At 38.4% G+C, this 18,454-nt stretch overlaps 1 pseudogene; it reads left to right on the forward strand.

The window, feature by feature from the left end:
- The first annotated feature begins 3,815 nt into the window (after positions 1-3,815).
- On the forward strand, positions 3,816-3,923 carry LOC116583734 (annotated as a pseudogene).
- The last annotated feature ends 14,531 nt before the right edge of the window (positions 3,924-18,454 follow it).

Here is an 18,454-nt window from a genome sequence, read left to right on the forward strand (position 1 = left end):
CATGGGGATGTTTGACTTTTTTTTTCTACTATTTTAGAGGAGACATATGTCCAGTTGATCCCTTAAAGGGATAAAACCAGAAATTTGTTTAGTGACCTATATCTGTTAAATAGTTTCTTTTGTATTTTGTCTCATAAACATTTACATCTCTTGAAAGTCATGTAGGTTTTCATTTTCTTTTTTAAAGAATGTTTGGTTTGAATATTACTCAATTTTGATTTTAAGAGAACACACCAAGAATGCATATTCCTGCTCAGTTACTTATTAACACAAATTGTCCCATCTTTGGAATACAGAATGAGACTGCCTCCATCAGCCATGCAAGTATCTTCACACTGTAGGTGTAATACCATCAGGGAAAAACTAGGTGGTTTTTTAATATTTAAACAAAACGCTCCATAATAAGTGTTTGCCACAAGGTGGCAGTGTTATCCAGTTTGGGAACCCAAAGTCTAAATGATTAATCAAAGTATACATACTCTTAATTTGAGGTTTTTGTCATTTCCAGATGTTATCAGAAAATTTTTTAAAAATCTTATTAGTGTTAACATACTATTTTGTTACAATCTAGGTAGTGAATTATATATGGCAAGACCTGCCAGATTCTAAGATTTCAAACTGCATGCATTGTCTGCTCTACCAAAATGTTTTAAATTTAATATAATATATAAAGCCACCACCAATATATCTAAAAATATGGATATGTTTATGCGTTAAAATGACTTCAACTCAGAATGTGCCCTTTTCTGAAGAAGCTAAGTAAAATCCTGTATTCTAAATTCTGACCCTAGCTTGGTGTCATCTAAAGGAATATGCACAGTTGAAAAAGGCATTTGTATAGTTTTAATCTATAGCAAACAGAATTTAAGTTTGTTGGAATCTTCATATACTTCAGAGCCAATATTTTTTCTCCTACCCCTTTAATTTTTAGTTTTTGCTTCTGTAAAATGCAAATAAAAAGAAATAAAAGAAAAAGAAAAGACAGAAGATTGAGTAGACTGGAGGATAGGGGGTGTGTGGGAGGGAGGGGTGGATCTTAATGTAGGGAGCCAGACTAGAACAGGGCTAACGTATGGGATATCTTCTGAAATAAAAACTTAGAGTGCTTTGGAGGCATCTATCAGTAAGTACCACTTAATATTTTCATAATATTTGCTATATTCATTTTATTTTATTTTATTTTATTTTATTTTATTTTATTTCAGAATACACGCTTATTTTAAAATATTTGGAATATATCTAACAGACAGCCAAAAAAAAATACCTCACCACTTCACTGTGATTGGAAATGAGCACACCCAAGAATTTGAAGTTTATTTCCAAATAGCAGTAAATTTCCAATTAAGCGAAAACTATCACTTTGCTCATGCATGAGGAAAACGTTGAGCAACTTTTCATGTGTCCGTTGGCCATCTGTATATCTTCTATGGAAAAATGTCTATTCATGTCTTCTACCTGTTTTTAATTGGATTTTTCATTTTTGTGTGTTGAGTTTTATAAGCTCTTTATATATTTTGAATACTAACCCTTTATCAGATATCTTCTCCCACTCCATAGGATGCCTTTTAGTTTTGTTGTTTCCTTCACTGTGCAGAAGCATTTTATTTTGATGAGGTCCCCATAGATTATTTTTGCTTTCAATTCACTTGCTTCAGGACACATATCTAGAAGTTGCTATAGCCAATATCAGAGGTTACTGCCCATGTTCTTCTCTGGGATTTTAATGGTTTCCTATCTCACATTTAGGTCTTTAATCCATTTGAGTTAATTTTTGTGTTTGGTGTAAGAAAGTGGTCCAGATTCATTCTTATGCATGTGGCTGTCCAGTATTCCCAATACCATTTGATGAAGAGACATTCTTTTTCCCATTGGATATCCTTTCCTCCTTTGTTGAAAGTTAATTGATGATATAGTTGTGGGTTCATTTCTGGGATTTCTATTCTGTTCTATTGATCTTTGTCTTTTTTTTTTTTTTTTTTGCAAGTACCATACTGTTTTGATTACTGTAGCTTTGTAATATAATTTGAAGTCTAGAATAGTGTTGCTTTTCTTCTTTTCTTTTCTTTTTTTTTCCTTTTATTTTTCTCCCCCCCCCCCAAGGTTACTTTGACTATTTGGGATCTTTTGTAGTTCCATAAATTTTAGCAGTTTCTTCTAACTCTGTGAAAAATGCTGGTGGTATTTTGATGGAATTGCATTAAATGTGTAGATTGCTTTGGGTAGTATAGACATTTTAACAATATTTGTTTTTCTAATCCATGAGCATGGAATGTCTTTCCATTTCTTCATGTCATCTTCAATTTCTTTCCTCAGTGTTTTATAGTTTTCAGAGTACAGATATTTAACCTCTTTGGTTAGGTTAATTCCTAGGTATCTTATGGTTTTGGATGCAATTATAAATGGAAATGATTCCTTAATTTTTCCTTATGCTGCTTCATTATTGCTGTATAGAAGTGCAACAGATTTCTGTAATTTGATTTTGTATCCTGAAACTATACTGAATTCATGTATCACTTCTAGCAGGTTTTTGGTCAAGTCTTTAGTGTTTTCATTATATAGTATCATGTCATTTGAAATAGTATGGATGCCTTTTCTTTTTTTAAAATTTAATTTTATTTTTTCAGGGTTTCAAGATTCATTGTTTATGCACCACACCCAGTGCTCCATGCAATACGTGCCCTCCTTAACACCCACCACCAGACTCACCTATCCCTCACCCACCTTCCTTCCAAACCCCTCAGTTTGTTTCTCAGAGTCCACAGTCTGTCATGGTTCATCTCCCCCTCCGATTTCCCCCACTTCACTTTTCCTTTCCTTCTCCTAATGTCCTCCATATTATTCCTATGTTCCACAAATAAATGAAGGCATATGATAATTTTGTAACCTGACTGCTGTGGCTGATACAATGTTAAATAACTGGTGAGAGTTAGACATCCCTGTCTCCTTCCTGACTGTCAAAGAACAGCTCTCAGTTTTTGCACAATTTAGGATAATACTAGCTTGAGTTTTTCATAGATGGCTTTAGGATTTTGATGTATGTTCCCTCTAAACCTCCTCTGTAGAGGGTTTTTTTTTATCATGAATGGATGCTGTACTTCATCAAATGCTTTTTCAGCATCATTTGAAATGATCATATGGTGCTTATCATTTCTTTTATTAATGTGGTATATAGCATTGCTTGATTTGTGAATAATGAGCACCATTTCCTCATGGGAATAATTCCCATTTGATTGTGGTATATAATTGTTTTAATGTATTGTTGCCTTTGGCTTGTTAGTATCTTGTTGAGGATTTTTGCATCTATGTTCATCAGAGATACTGGCCTGTATTTATCTTTTTTTGTGGTGTTTTTATCTGGTTTTCATATCAGGGTAATAGTGGCCTGATAGAATGAATTTGGAAGTTTTCCTTGCATTTCTGTTTTTTTGAAAACCTGTGAAGTCATCCAGAGCTAGACTTACTTATTGGGAGTTTTGTGATTACTAATTCAATTTCTTTGCTGGTTATTGGTCTGTTCAAGGTTTCTATTTTTTCCTGTTTCAGTTTGGTAATTTATCTTTCCAGGGCTTTATCCCTTCCAGTTTGTCCAATTTGTTGGCATGTAATTTTTCATAATATTCTCTTATAATTATATTTCTGTGAAGTTGGTTGTTATGTCTCCTTTCTTGTTATTTTATTTATTTTGGTCCTTTCTGTTTTCCTTTTGATAAGTCTAGCTAGGGGTTTTAACAATTTTATTAATTTTTCGAAAGAGCTGGTTTTATTAATCTGTTCTACTGTTTTTCATTTGTTTCTGTATCATTTATTTCTGCTCTAGCTTTGCGCAGTGGCAGTATCATAGCCAATGAAGTTTATCCGAGGCGCGATTATTGCTAATTTATTTCTGCTCTAATCTTTATTATTTCTGTCCTGCTGGCTTTAGGCTTTGTTGTTCTTTTTGTAGCTTCTTTATATGTAAAGTTAGGTTGTGTATTTGAGACTTTTTGTGCTTCTTGGGATAGGCCTATATTACTATATGCTTCCTTCTTAGGACTGCTTTTCCTGCATCCCAAAGATTTTGAACAGTTGTTTTCATTTTCATTTTTTTCCATGAATTTTTAAAATTCTTCTTTAATTTCCTAGTTGACCCATTCATTCTTTAGTCGGATGCTCTTTGGTCTCCTTGTATTTGAGTTTCTTCCAACTTTCCTCTTGTGGTTGAGTTCTAGGTTCAAAGCATTATGGTCTGAAAATATGCAGGGAATGATACCAAACTTTTGGTACCAATTGAGACCTGATTTATGACCCAGGATGTGATCGATTCTGGAGAATGTTCCATGTGCATGACAGAAGAATATGTGTTCTGTTGCTTTGGGATGGAATGTTCTGAATATATCTGTGATGTCCATCTAGTCCAGTATGTCATTTAAAGCCTTTATTTCCTTGATCTTTTAATTAGATGATCTGCCCATTTCAGTGACGGGGGTGTTGAAGTCCCCTACTATTATTGTATTATTGTTGAAGTGTTTCTTTGATTTTATTTATTTTTTTTTTTTCTTTGATTTTATTATTAATTGGTTTATATAATTGGCTGCTTGCACGTTAGGGGCATAGATATTTAAAATTGTTAGATCTTCTTGTTGGACAGACCCTTTAAGTATAATATAGTGTCCTTCCTATCTCTTATTATAGTCTTTGGCTTAAAATCTAATTTGTCTGATATAAGGATTGCCACCCCAGCTTTCTTTTGATGTCCATTAGCATGGTAAATGGTTTTCCACCCTCTCACTTTAAATCTGGAGGTGTCTTTGGGTCTCAAATGAGTTTCTTGTAGACAGCATATTGATGTGTCTTGTTTTTCTTATCCATTCTGATACCCTGTGTCTTTTGTTTGGGGCATTTAGCCCATTTACTTTCAGAGTAATTATAGAAAGATATGAATTTAATGCCACTGTATTGCCTGTAAGGTGACTGTTACTGTATATTGTCTCTGTTCCTTTCTGGTCTGTTTCTTTTAGGCTCTCTCTTTGCTTAGAGGACCACTTTCAATATTTCCTGTAGGGCTGGTTTGGTGTTTGTAAATTCTTTTAGTTTTTGTTTGTCCTGGAAGCTTTTTATTTCTCCTTCTATTTTCAATGACAACCTAGCTGGATATAGTATTCTTGACTGCATATTTTTCCATGTAGTGCTCTGAATATATCACGCCAGTCCTTTCTGACCTGCCAGGTCTCTGTGGATAGGTCTGCTGCCAATCTAATATTTCTACCATTGTAGGTTACAGACCTCTTGTCCTGAGCTGCTTTTAGGATTTTTTCTTTGTCTCTGAGACTTGTAAGTTTTACTATTAAATGATATTAAGTAGGGCGTTGACCTATTTTTATTGATTTTGAGAGGGGTTCTCTGTGCCTCCTGGATTGTGATCCTTGTTTCCTTCCCCAAATTAGGGAAGTTCTCTACTATAATTTGCTTCAATATACCTTCTGCCCCTCTCTCTCTTTCTTCTTCTTCTATGATCTCAATTATTCTAATATTGTTTCATCTTATAGTATCACTTATCTCTTGAATTCTCCCCCTGTGGTCCAATACTTGTTTATCTCTCTTTTTCTCAGCTTCTTTATTCTCCATAATTTGGTTTCCTATATCACTAGTTCTCTCTTCTTCCTCGTTTATCCTAGCAGTAAGAGCCTCTATTCTTATTGCACCTCATTAATATATTTTTTATTTCAACTTGGTTAAATTTTTATTCTTTTGTTTCTCCAGAAAGGGATTCTCTTGTATTTTCTATGCTTTTTTTTCAAGCCCAGCTAGTATCTTTATAATCATCATTCTGAACTCTAGTTCTGGCATCTTACTAATGTCCGTATTCATTAGGTCCCTAGCAGTCGGTACTGCCTCTTGTTCTTTTTTTTTTTTTTTTTTTTTTTTTTAGTTGAGATTTTCTGCCTTGTCATTTTGTCCAGAGAAGAATAGATGAATGAGAAAACAAAATGTTAAAAGGGTAACAATGGCCCCAGAAAAATATATACTAACCAAATCAAAAGAGACCCCAAACTGGGGGGAGAAGAAAGGGAAAAAAATATGATTAGACTGTGAATAGAAAAGTACCACACACTTGATTTGGGGTATATTTTGGTCTGTTAGAAGAGACTGACTCCCAAAAATTTTAAAGAAAAACTTACATATATACAAAAGATGGGTAAGCACGATGAAGGGATGGAATATAATTGTAAAGATGAAAATGAAAAAAAGATTCTAAAAAAGGAATTGAAAATATAAGAAGTTGGTTTAAAAGAAAGAAAAAAAGGAGAGAATGTGATCATCAATGGAGATGAGAACAAAGCCATGTGCTAGATTTAGGGTATATTTTAGTCTGTTAGAAGAAACTGTATCCCAAAATTTTAAGGAAAGGAAAACTTATATGTATACAAAAAATAAGGTTAAATACAGTGAAGGGAGAATATGACTATAGCAATGAAAATTTTTAAAAATTTGTAAAAAAGGTTTTGAAATGATAAAATAATTAAAATAGGTTGAAATAGGAATGACAAAAAATTTTTAAAAAGAAAAAAATAATGAAATTTTAAAAATTTTAACTTTGAAAGACTAAAGAATCATGGGGGGAAAAGCCATGAATTTGATGTGCTATATTTCCCTAGTTCAGGAGTTTTGCAGTTCTCATTGATCAGTAAACTTCATCTTAGCTGGTAGTTCTTGCTGATCTTCTAGGCGAGGGGTCTGTAGCAGTGATTCTCAAATGTCTTTGCCCAAGGCAGATTACAGCACCCTAGCCAGAGGCCAGGCTAAAGAATCTGCTCAGGTTTGCTCTCCGTAGCTTTTGTTTCCTGTACAGCATTGGAGGATGAGAATGAAAATGCCAGTCTCCCAATCTGCAACACTGGAGAAGCCAAGAGTTCAGGGGCCCCCTCTTCAATGAGCCCTTAGAGAAAATCAGGCAGTCACTTCTATCTCCCTGGCCTCCAGCTGTACTCCATGCCCACCCAACTTGTGACCAAGCATTTCTATCTCTGGCACATGGCCCTTTTTGGAGCCTCCAAGCCCAGCAGATTCCTGCAGTGTACTTCCATGCTGCTCCTCCTGGCAGAGGAAGGGGACCTCCCCAGATATGCCACTTGTGGGGTCCCTGCTGGAAGAGTAGTGTCTTGACTTTGCATCAGATCATGGTTTATGGCAACCCCAAACTGAGAGCCCCTTCCTTGGCTCCATCTTTGCAGCTTTCTTCCCCGCTCTGATACCTGGGACCTCTGCCACACTCAGGAACCCCCAGTCTATCTGTGACCCTGAGTGTCCTGAGACCACACTGTCCCTATGAGGATTCCAGTCCATGCTTATTCACTGGAGCAAAGTCCCACCGTGGAGCAGATGTCTAAAGGTTCTGATTTTGTACTCCGCTGCCCTCTCACTTGCCAGTAGCTGGATGACAGAGGCTCCCTCCCCTCCATGGTCTATCTTACCATGTATCAACTTGAATTCACTTCTCCACACGTCAACCTTCTAGAAAGTGGTAGCTTTTCTCTCCATAAAATTGCTGCTCTTCTTCTCTTCAATCTCCTGTTGAGTTTGTAGGTGTTCAGAATGGTTTGATAACTAGCTGAATTCCTGGGACCAGATGAAATTTAGGTCTCCTACTCCTCTGACATCTTGCTCCTCCCATGCCCCCAGCCACTACTTTTGAGAAAACAAAACAAAACAAAGAAACCCAACTAAGAAAAAAAGACTCCCTCTGCTCTCACAAAGCTATTACATTTCTCACAAAGCTGTTACATTCTAGCAGGGAGAGAAACACAAAGCAAGGAAGCCCATGATCAGGCACTTAGTAACCTGGAAGGGCCAAGATGGACAAGAGTAGGGAAGAGAAGCATGTGACAGGGAGGAGGGGGCTGCATCTGAGGGGCACAATAGATGAAATGTGGAAGGTTAAGTAGGAGGTGGAAGGGCTGGGGGTGGGGCAGTGCTATTATTTCTTCAAATAAATTTTTTGCCCCCTTTCCTCTCTCTTCTTCTGGGACTTCTGTAATACATGAATGTTTTTGTATTTGATGGAGTCACTGAGTTCCCTACGTCTGTTCTTGTTTTGTGTAGTTCTTCTTTCTTTCTTTTGTTCAGCTTCATTACTTTCCATTATTGTCCTCTAGGTCACTAATTTATTCTTCTGCTTCTTCCAGCCTGCTTTTTATTGCATGAAGCATATTTCCAATTACATTTATTAAACTCTTCATCTCTGATTGATCCTTTTTTAACCCTTTAACTCTGTGGCAAGGATCTCACTGATGTCTTCTATTTTTTTTTCTCAAGTCCAGTGAGTATCCTTATGATTGTTGCTTTAAATTCTCCATCACGCATAGTATTTATATCCGTTTTGCTTAGATCTCTGAGAGTGGCCTTATCTTTTTCTTTCACTTAAGATAAATTCCTCCATCTTCACATTTTGTCTAAGTCTCCTCCTTCTCTGTGTTAGAAAAGCTAACACCGAGGTTAGTAACTAACTAACTAACTAACACCGAGGCACTTAGTAACCCTTTTAAAAGGTCATGTGTCCTGCTCCAGAAAGTAATGGCCTTATGAAGAAGGAATCATGTAATGCCTGGGGTATGGCACTTCAGGGAGTCTCTTTTATGTACTGCATTCACTCTGCTGTTGTGTTTTGGCTGCTCTAACCTTTAGGCCACTCTAATGCCGAGGCTCCTTTTGCCTGCTGTGGGCAATGTTTGGTCCCTGGACTGAGTGGTTTTAACTAGATGTACTTTGGTCTGCTTGTGAAATGATACCTAACACCATTTCTACCAGAACTAAGATCCTACATACACTCTGGTTGGAAGACATTGTGTGGACAGGGATTGTGCTGGTCTTCTGGGTGAGGGTCCCACTGTGCTGAAACCAAAGTAAGCATGATTGAGAAGGGGAATTCCACCAGAATACAGGGCTATAGAGCTTTGTGTGTGCAAGTTAAGCAACCAATATTGGTGCTATAGTGCTCAACACCCTGTCTATGCTGAGGGGCAGAGAAGGGAAATGGCTCTGGCCAGCTTCTTTATTCCCAGAAAGGTCTGTCTGTAAGCACTGCCTCTCAGGGACATGCTCCAAGAAGACTGAGTAGTCTCTCCCCTGGGTGCCTAAGGTGTTCTTCAAATTGCTGTTTCTGTGCCATCTGCTCCTGGGTTGTTTGCCTGTCTTCTCTCCAGAAGCAGGGTAGTGCCATCCAGTCTCTACCCTGCCAAGCCTGCTAATCTTTAAAATGCCAGTCGTTAAGCCCTGTTGGTTACAAGTACTCACAAGATTCAGTCCTTCTTGTTTTCCAAGCCAATGGCTTTGCAGAAACCTTTTCTTTGTGCGTTCCCCTCTCTCTGTGACCATGGCTCCCTCCCTTCTAAAGTACCCACAATCCATTTCTCTCCTCAACCACATCTCTCTACTTCTTGCCTTCTTTTTTTTTAAAAGATATTTATTTATTTATTTGACAGACAGAGATCACAAGTAGGCAGAGAAGCAGGCAGAGAGAGAGGAGGAAGCAGACTCCTTGCTGAGCAGAGAGCTCAATGCGGGGCTCAATCCCAGGACCCCAGGATCATGACCTGAGTCGAAGGCAGAGGCTTTAACTCACTGAGCCACCCAGGTGCCCCTGTACTTCATACCTTCTTTGAGGTGGCCGCTTCTCTCTGATTGATTGTGGAAATTGTTTTGTCAGGCTTTATATTGATTTCTGGGGTATTTAGGATGATTAGTTAGTTATCTGGTTGTGTTCATGGAATAAGGTGCACCTATGGTCTTACTCCACCATCATTTTCTTCTTCTCATGGCTTTTTTGTTTAATCAAGTGCCCCAAGGATGACCTTTTGTGAAAGGCAAGATGGGTCCAGAGCATAGTCTGGGATGGAGACTGAGAATTAAATTGCTTTGCACATAAAAAGCACTTTTTTTAAAGGGAGCCAGAGGACTGGAAGACATGAGTTTCCTAAAAAATATATATATAAAATAGAAATGAAAAACCTGTCAGAATTCTATCTAGAGATAACTATTTACGTTTTAATGACTATCTTCTCTTCTTTCTCTAATATATACATATATAATTTTATAATAAAAATATACATAAAGTATAATTATATAATTATATATAATTTTAAAATATAATTGATATGTGGTAGCTACCTCTTTTTGCTTAGCAATATATTATTAATCTTCCCCCATGCTATACCATTACATACAACATTTTAAAATTTGCTGTCACTGAGCAAATATTTATTAAACACCAACCATATGGCAAATTGTTTAAGGCCCTGTTGAACATTTATCAAGTGTCTGGTGCTATGGCAAATGCTTTATATATATATATATGTAATCCCATTTAATCCCCACAATAAGGTAGGCATAATGACCATAATTTCTTAGAGAAAGTGAGGCTTAGAGAAATTAAACTTACTAAGGTCATACAACTTGGTTTGAGCCAATATTCAAACCCAGAGCTAGTGTGATTCCTGAGCTCACTGCTTTGAACCAGATGCTGAGTTACTTCACTGTTTGTGTATATGTTTTCTTTAATTTAATATGACATTTGATGTGCATTTTTGTTTCCAGTTTTATAGTGTTAAACAGTGTTCCAGTCAGCATATTTGTGTAATATGTTTTTAAATAAAAATCACTTTAAATATGTCTGGAGAATCCAGAAACTTTTTAGAAAAATATCAGTAGATGAAACACAAAAGCTCTATTTAAGATATTTAAATACCTTTCATTTGATATATATGACACTTAGGTAAAAGATCTCCCTCAATATACAAGGTTCAGCAAATACCCAGGGAGTATCAAGTTAGGATATACTTTTCATATTAAAAAATGTAGGGGTGGACAGACTGTGGGGAGGGACAAGGTGGCAGGTAAGTAGGAGACACTGTATCAACTGTCCCCTAAAGTGAACTAAATACCTACCAGAACACTCTGAACACCCATGAAATCAGTCTGAGATGTAGGATTATACATTTCTGGTTCTCTCTGGTGGCAGTAGACTCCAATGGAGAGGTAAGGCAGTGTGGGACTGCTCAGACTAATATTGGAGGATAGGCAGAAAGGGGAGGGGGCCACCTGAAGCAATCCACTGGAAAGTAATACCCCAATACAAGAGTGCCCTGTGATTGGGGACCAGCATTAACTTGGAGTCTGGTTAAAAGCACTCAAAAAGAGCAAAAGAGCTTAAGGGGCAACTGGTAGAATGGGGCAGTCATGAGCACAGGTCTAAGCCCATGGACCTAGGATGGCCACTGCCAGCAACTACCCATGCCAGAGAGAGTCTGGTGGGGCCTCTAGTCCATGGTCCCTGAGCTCCTGGCATTTCATGGCTTGCACTGCTGCTCAGCTGGGTGCACTCCTGTCCCTGCATGAGGGAGTCTGGTGTGGGTGCCAGCCTGTGCTCTCTGGAACTACAGCCTTTTGCACTCTGCAAGCACTGTGCGACTGGTGTCTAACCCACTCCCTGCCTGAGAAAGCTCCATATGAGCACTAACTGGCAGTCACCCGCCAAGGGTCTGGACCTTCCCATCCCAGGCCTGAAGGAACTTGGTGCAATCTCTGGTCAGGATCCCTTGGTGCACCCGGTGGCATTGGCCTGGTCCCCAGACAGCAGTCCCGACAAAAGCAACTACTGGAAGTGGGCTCCCTGGACCAATATCATTGCAGTTCTAGTGGCACAGGTGTGCAGAGACAAGCGGGCGCTTTGGGTGATCCCCTGAGACAGTGGCTGGGGGCCCATACACTGCCTGTGGGAGTTTGCGTGGCTCAGCAGAGTCTGCAAAGGAGGAATCTGTGTGTTCTGGGCCACCCAGAAGGGAACAGTCTGAGGCTTCTCTCTGAGACAGAGATCTGGGTACAATTTTCTTTCCACTAGCCCCCCACCCCACCAAAAGCCACAAAAAGCTGCCAAAGAACAAAAACCTCCAGATAACAAAAGCATGAAAAACTGTTTTCTGCAGAGCCCAGCCCCTTGATTGGGGGCAAGACGATGCAACCCAAGCAAGACTGACTGAAAAACAATGTGGCAGGCCCCTCCCCCAGAAGGAAAGCCAAAAAAATGAGAAGACAACCACCACAGGGTCCCCATAAAACTGTAAAACCCCAACATTGGGAATAAAAACAATATATTAAGCTCCCAGCATTGCCCTAAAACCTGAATATTTCATAGATACAACTCTTTTTTTAATTTGTTCTCACAATTCTTGATCTTTTAATTTCTTTAACCTACCTACCATTACAACCAGAGGTTTAATACAACATACTCCATAGCAACCTTTTAACTTGAACTTTATTCATACATATATCTGTATTTTCTTTTCTTTTTTCTTTTTTAAAAAATACATATGGATATAAGCTTAAAGGTAATCCTTTTTCCTTATTCAATCCTACCCCTATATATACACCAGTTTTAATCTCCCATTATCTCTGGAATGTTGAGTGCTTTAACAAAGATAATAAGATACACCCAGGAAGAACTAAAATAACCTTCTTCGTCCACATCGAGGATTTATATCCACCCCCCATCCTTTTCTTCTGTCAGTGTTTCTGTGTATTTGTTTTTCTTCTGGCATTATATAAATCTTAATCTTGGGTTTTTTTTTTCTTTCCTCTCATTTACTTTTGCCCGTCTTTTTGTCTGTTGGTTTTTGTTTATATACCTTATAAATCTTACTTTTGGGGCTTAATCTGGTGAGCCCTAGAATTCTTTCTTTTTGGTAGTGACTTCTGATTTCTCCAAAGCATTGCAGGATGCACCTTGCCTGGATCATTGTTGATATAATCAGATTTAAATCCCCTCAACCACCTCTCACCAAAATGATTACCAGGAGGAACACCCAACAGAGGAAAAATTCAGATACTGTGCCCTCTCCATTAGAACTATTGGATATGGACATAAACAGTATGTCAGAAAGGGAATTCAGAGTAACAATTATCCAGGCAATGCCTAGGTTGGAGAAAACCATTAGTGACAACATAGAATCTCTAAGGGCAGAAGTGAGAGCCACCAGGGAAGAAGTTAAAAATGCTATCAATGAGAGCCAATCTAATATAAATACTCTAAAAGGTAGGGGCAGAAGATAGAATTAGTGATCTAGAGGACAACATGATAGAGAAGAGGATCAAAAGGAGGGATGGAACAAACAGCTTAGAGGCCATGAAAATAGAATTAGGGAAATAAATGATGCCATGAAACGTACCAACGTCAGAATTATTGGCATCCCTGAGGAGGTGGAGAAAGAGAGAAGACTAGAAGATATAGTTGAACAAATTCTGGATGAAAATTTTCCTAGTCTGGGGAATGGAACAAGTGTTCCTGTCCTAGAGGCAGAAAGAACACCCCCCAAGATCAATGAATCTGGAAAGACCTTGAGGCACTTAATTGTGAAACTGACGACTCATAATTTTAGATAAGAACTTCTGAGGGCAGCAGGGGAAAGAGTTTCCTTACATACAGAGGAAGGTCTATCAGAATAACGTCAGACCTGTCCACAGAAACCTGGCAAGCCAGAAAGGGCTGACAAGACATATTCAGGGCACTAAATGAGAAGAACATGCAGCCAAGAATACTTTATCCAGCAAGGCTGACATTCAGGAGAGATAAAGAGCTTCCAAAACTGGCAAGGTTTAAAAGAGTAGTGACCACCAAGCTGACACTACAAGAAATATTAAGGGGGGGTTCTATAAAAGAAGAAAGAACCCAAGAGTGACATAGAACAGAAATTTAAAGAGACAGTCTATAGAAACAAGGACTTTACTTGCAACATGGTGTCAATAAAAACATACATTTCAATAATCATGCTTAACATAAATGGCCTAAATGCTCCCATAAAATGGTACAGGGTTGCAGATTGGATAAAACAAGAGGACCTGTCCGTATGCTGTCTACAAAAGACATGTTTGGAACCTAAAGATACATCCAGACTTAAAGTGAAGGGATGGAGGAGCATCTTTCATGCCAACGGGCCTCAAAAGAAAGCTGGGGTAGTGATTCTTCTGTCAGATAAATTAGATTTTAAAGTAAGGACTGTAGTCAGAGATACAGAAGTACACTACATTCTTAAAGGGTCTATCGACCAAGAAGATTTAACAATTGTAAATATTTATGCCCCTAATATGGGAGCAGCCATCTACATAGGCCAACTGTTAATCAAAATAGTCATATTGATATGAATAAATTAATAGGGGATATTAACATGCCACTCACAGTAATAGACAGATCATCCATGCAAAAAATCAATAAAGAAACAAGAGCTTTGAATGACACATTGGACCAGATGGACCTTATAGGTATATACAGAACATTCCACCCTAAAACAACAGAATACTCAGTCTTCTCGAGTGCACATGGAACTTTCTCCAGAATAGACCACATACTGGGTCACAAATCAGGGCTCCACTTATACCAAAAGATTGAGATTATTCCCTCCATATTCTCAGACCACAATGCTTTGAAACTTGAACTCAACCACAAGAAAAAGTTTGGAAGGAATTCAAACACTTGGAAGCTAAATACCACCCTGCTTAAGAATGTTTGGATCAACCAGGAAATCAAAGAAGAACTTAAACAATTCATGGAAACCAATGAGAATGAAGACATAACAGCCCAAAACCAAAGGGATATGGCAAAGGCAGTCCTAAGGGGGAAATACATAACCCAAGCCTCACTCTAAAAAATGAAAAATCCAGAATACAACAGCTCTCTTTATACCCTTAAAGAACTGGAAAATCAACAACAAATTAAGCCAAGCCCGTGCACAAAAAAGGGAAACAAACAAGATTAGAGCAGAGATCAATGAGATAGAAACTAGAGATACAGTAGAACACATCAATGAAACTAGAACCTGGTTTTTTGGAAAAATTAGTAAGATTGAGAAACCATTAGCCAGACTAATCCAATGAAAAGAGAGAGGACCCAAATTAATAAAATTATGAACGAAAGGAGAAAGATTATAAATAACACCAAGGAAATAGAAACAATCAACAGAAATTATTATCAATAGCTATGTGCCAATAAGTTAAGCAACCTAGAAGAAATGGATGCCTTCCTGGAAACCTATAAACTTCCACTGAACCAGGAAGAAACTGACAACCTGAATATATCACTATCTGGTAATGAGGTTGAAGCAGTGACCAAAAATCTCCCCCAAAACAAGAGGGACCAGACGTATTCCCTGGAGAATTCTACCAAACATTCAAAGAAGAAATAATACCTATTCTCCTGAAGCTGTTTCAAAAAATAGAAACAGAAGGAAAACTTCCAGACTCTTTCTATGAAGTCAGCATTAACCTGATCCCCAAACCAGGCAAAGACCCCATCAAAAAGGAGAATTTCAGACCAATATCTCTGATGAATTTGGATGCCAAGATTCTCAACAATATCCTACCTAACAGGATCCAACAGTACATTAAAAAGATTATCCACTGTGACCTGGTGGGATTTATCCCTGGGATGCAAGTGTGGTTCAACATTCGCAAGTCAATCAATGTCATAGAACAAATCAATAAGAGAAGAGAGAAGAACCACATGGTCCTCTCAATTGATGCCAAAAAAAAAAAAAGCATTTGACATGATACAGCATCTGTTCCCAATTAAAATGCTTCAAGGTATAGGGATAGAGGGAACATTCTTCAGCTTCATAAAATCTATCTATGAAAACCCACAGCTAATATCATCTTCAAGGTATAGGGATAGAGGGAACATTCTTCAGCTTCATAAAATCTATCTATGAAAACCCACAGCTAATATCATCTTCAATGGGACACAAAAAGATGGAAGAGAATTCCATGCTCATGAATCAGGAAGTTAAACTTTGTTAAAATGTCTATACTGCCTAGAACAAACTATACTTTCAATGCCACCCTGATTGCCAATCCTAAAATTTGTACCTAACCAGAAGAGACCCTGAATTGCTAATGAAATGTTGAAAAAGAAAAACAAAACTGGGGGCATCACATTGCCTGATTTCAAGCTTTACTACATAGCTGTGATCACCAAGACAACATGGTGCTGGCACAAAAACAAGCACATAGACCAGTGGAACAGAGTAGAGAGCCCAGATATGGACTCTCAACTCTATGGTCAGCTAATCTTCAACAAAGCAGGAAAAAATATTCAGTGGAAAAAAGACAGTCTCTTCAATAAATGGTGCTGGGAAACTTGGGCAGCTATATGTAGAAGAATGAAACTCGACCATTCTCTTTCACCGTACACAAAGATAAACTCAAAATGGATAAAAGATCTCAATGTGAGACAAGAATCCATCAGAATTCTAGAGGAGAACATAGGCAGTAATCTCTTCAATATCAGCCACAGCAACTTCTTTCAAGATATGTCTCCAGGGACGCCTGGGTGGCTCAGTTGGTTGGGCGGCTGCCTTTGGCTCAGGTCATGATCCCAGCGTCCTGGGATCGAGTCCCTTATCAGGCTCCTTGCTCGGCAGGGAGCCTGCTTCTCCCTCCACCTCCTTCTGCCAGTGCTCACTCTCTCTCTCTGACAAATAAATAAAATCTTAAAAAAAAAAAAAGATATGTCTCCAAAGGCAAGGGAAACAAAAGCAAAAATGAACTTTTGGGACTTCATCAAGATCAAAACCTTCTGCACAGCAAAGGAAGCAGTCAACAGAACAAAGAGGCAACCCATGGTATGGGAGAAGATATTCGCAGATGACTCTACAATGAAGGGTTGATATCCAAGATCTATAAAGAACTCCTCAAACTCAACACACACAAAACAGATAATCACGTCAAAAAATGGGCAGAAGGCATGAACAGACATTTCTCCAAAGAACCAAGATGCCCTTCAACGGACGAATGGATGAGGAAGATGTGGTACATATATACTATGGAGTATTATGCCTCCATCAGAAAGGATGAATACCCAACTTTTGTAGCAACATGGACGGGACTGGAAGAGATTATGCTGAGTGAAATAAGTCAAGCAGGGAGAGTCAATTATCATATGGTTTCACTTATTTGTGGAGCATAACAAATAGCATGGAGGACAAGGGGAGATGGAGAGGAGAAGAGAATTGAGGGAAATTGGAAGGGGAGGTGAACCATGAGAGACTATGGACTCTGAAAAACAATCTGAGGGTTTTGAAGGATCGGGGGGGTGGGAGGTTGGGGGAACCAGGTGGTGGGTATTGGAGAGAGCACGGATTGCCTGGAGCACTGGGTGTGGTGCAAAAACAATGAATACTGTTACGCTGGAAATAAATTTTAAAAACTTTAAAAAAAGAAGACCTACAAATGGCTAATGGACACATGAAAAAATGTTCATCATCATTAGCCATCAGGGAGATTCATATCAAAACCACATTGAGATACCACCTGACTCCAGTTAGAATGGCCAAAATCAACACAAGTGTAGGAGAGGATGTGGAGAAAGGGTAACCCTCTTACACTGTTGGTGGGAATGCAAGTTGGTGCAGCCACTTTGGAAAACAGTGTGGAGATTTCTTAAGAAAATCAAAAGAGAGCTACCCTATGACCCTGCAATTGCACTACTGCGTATTTACCCAAAGATACAGATGTAGTAAAAAGAAGGGCCTTTTGTACCCCAATGTTCATAGCAGCAATGGCCACAGTCACCAAACCGTAGAAAGAGCCAAAATGCCCTTCAACAGACTAATGGATAAAGGAGATATAGTCCATATATACAATGGAATATTATGCCTCTGTCAGAAAGGATGAATACCCAAATTTATATCAACATGGACAGGACTGGAGGAGATAATGCTGAGTGAAATAAGTCAAGCAGAGAGAGTCAATTATTATATGGTTTCACTTACTTGTGGAGCATAAGGAATAACACGGAAAACATTGGGAGTTGGAGAGGTGAAGTGATTTAGGGGAAATCAGAGGGGCATATGAACCATGAGAGACTGTGGACTCTGAGAAACAAACTGAAGGTTTTGGAGGGGAGGAGGGTGGGGTTTGGGTGAGCTTGGTGGTGGGTATTAAGGAGGGCATGTACTGCATGGAGCACTGGGTATGGTGCATAAACAATGAATCTTGGAACACTAAAATAATAATAATAATAATAATAATAAATTTTTTTGGTAGACATTTCATTATTTATTGATTTTTATCAGTTAATTTTCTATTTTGCTATTGGGAGCCATCACATATATATATATATATTTTTTTAATTTTTTATTTTTTATAAACATATGTTTTTATCCCCAGGGGTACAGGTCTGTGAATCACCGGGTTTACACACTTCACAGCACTCACCAAAGCACATACCCTCCCCAATGTCCATAATCCCACCCCCTTCTCCCAAACCCCCTCCCCCCAGCAACCCTCAGTTTGTTTTGTGAGATTAAGAGTCACTTATGGTTTGTCTCCCTCCCAATCCCATCTTGTTCATTTGCGACAACATGGATGGAACTAGAGCGTATCATGCTTAGCGAAATAAGTCAAGCAGAGAAAGACAACTATCATATGATCTCCC

The sequence above is a fragment of the Mustela erminea genome, chromosome X (assembly GCF_009829155.1).
Source record: "Mustela erminea isolate mMusErm1 chromosome X, mMusErm1.Pri, whole genome shotgun sequence".
In the NCBI taxonomy this organism is placed as follows: domain Eukaryota; kingdom Metazoa; phylum Chordata; class Mammalia; order Carnivora; family Mustelidae; genus Mustela; species Mustela erminea.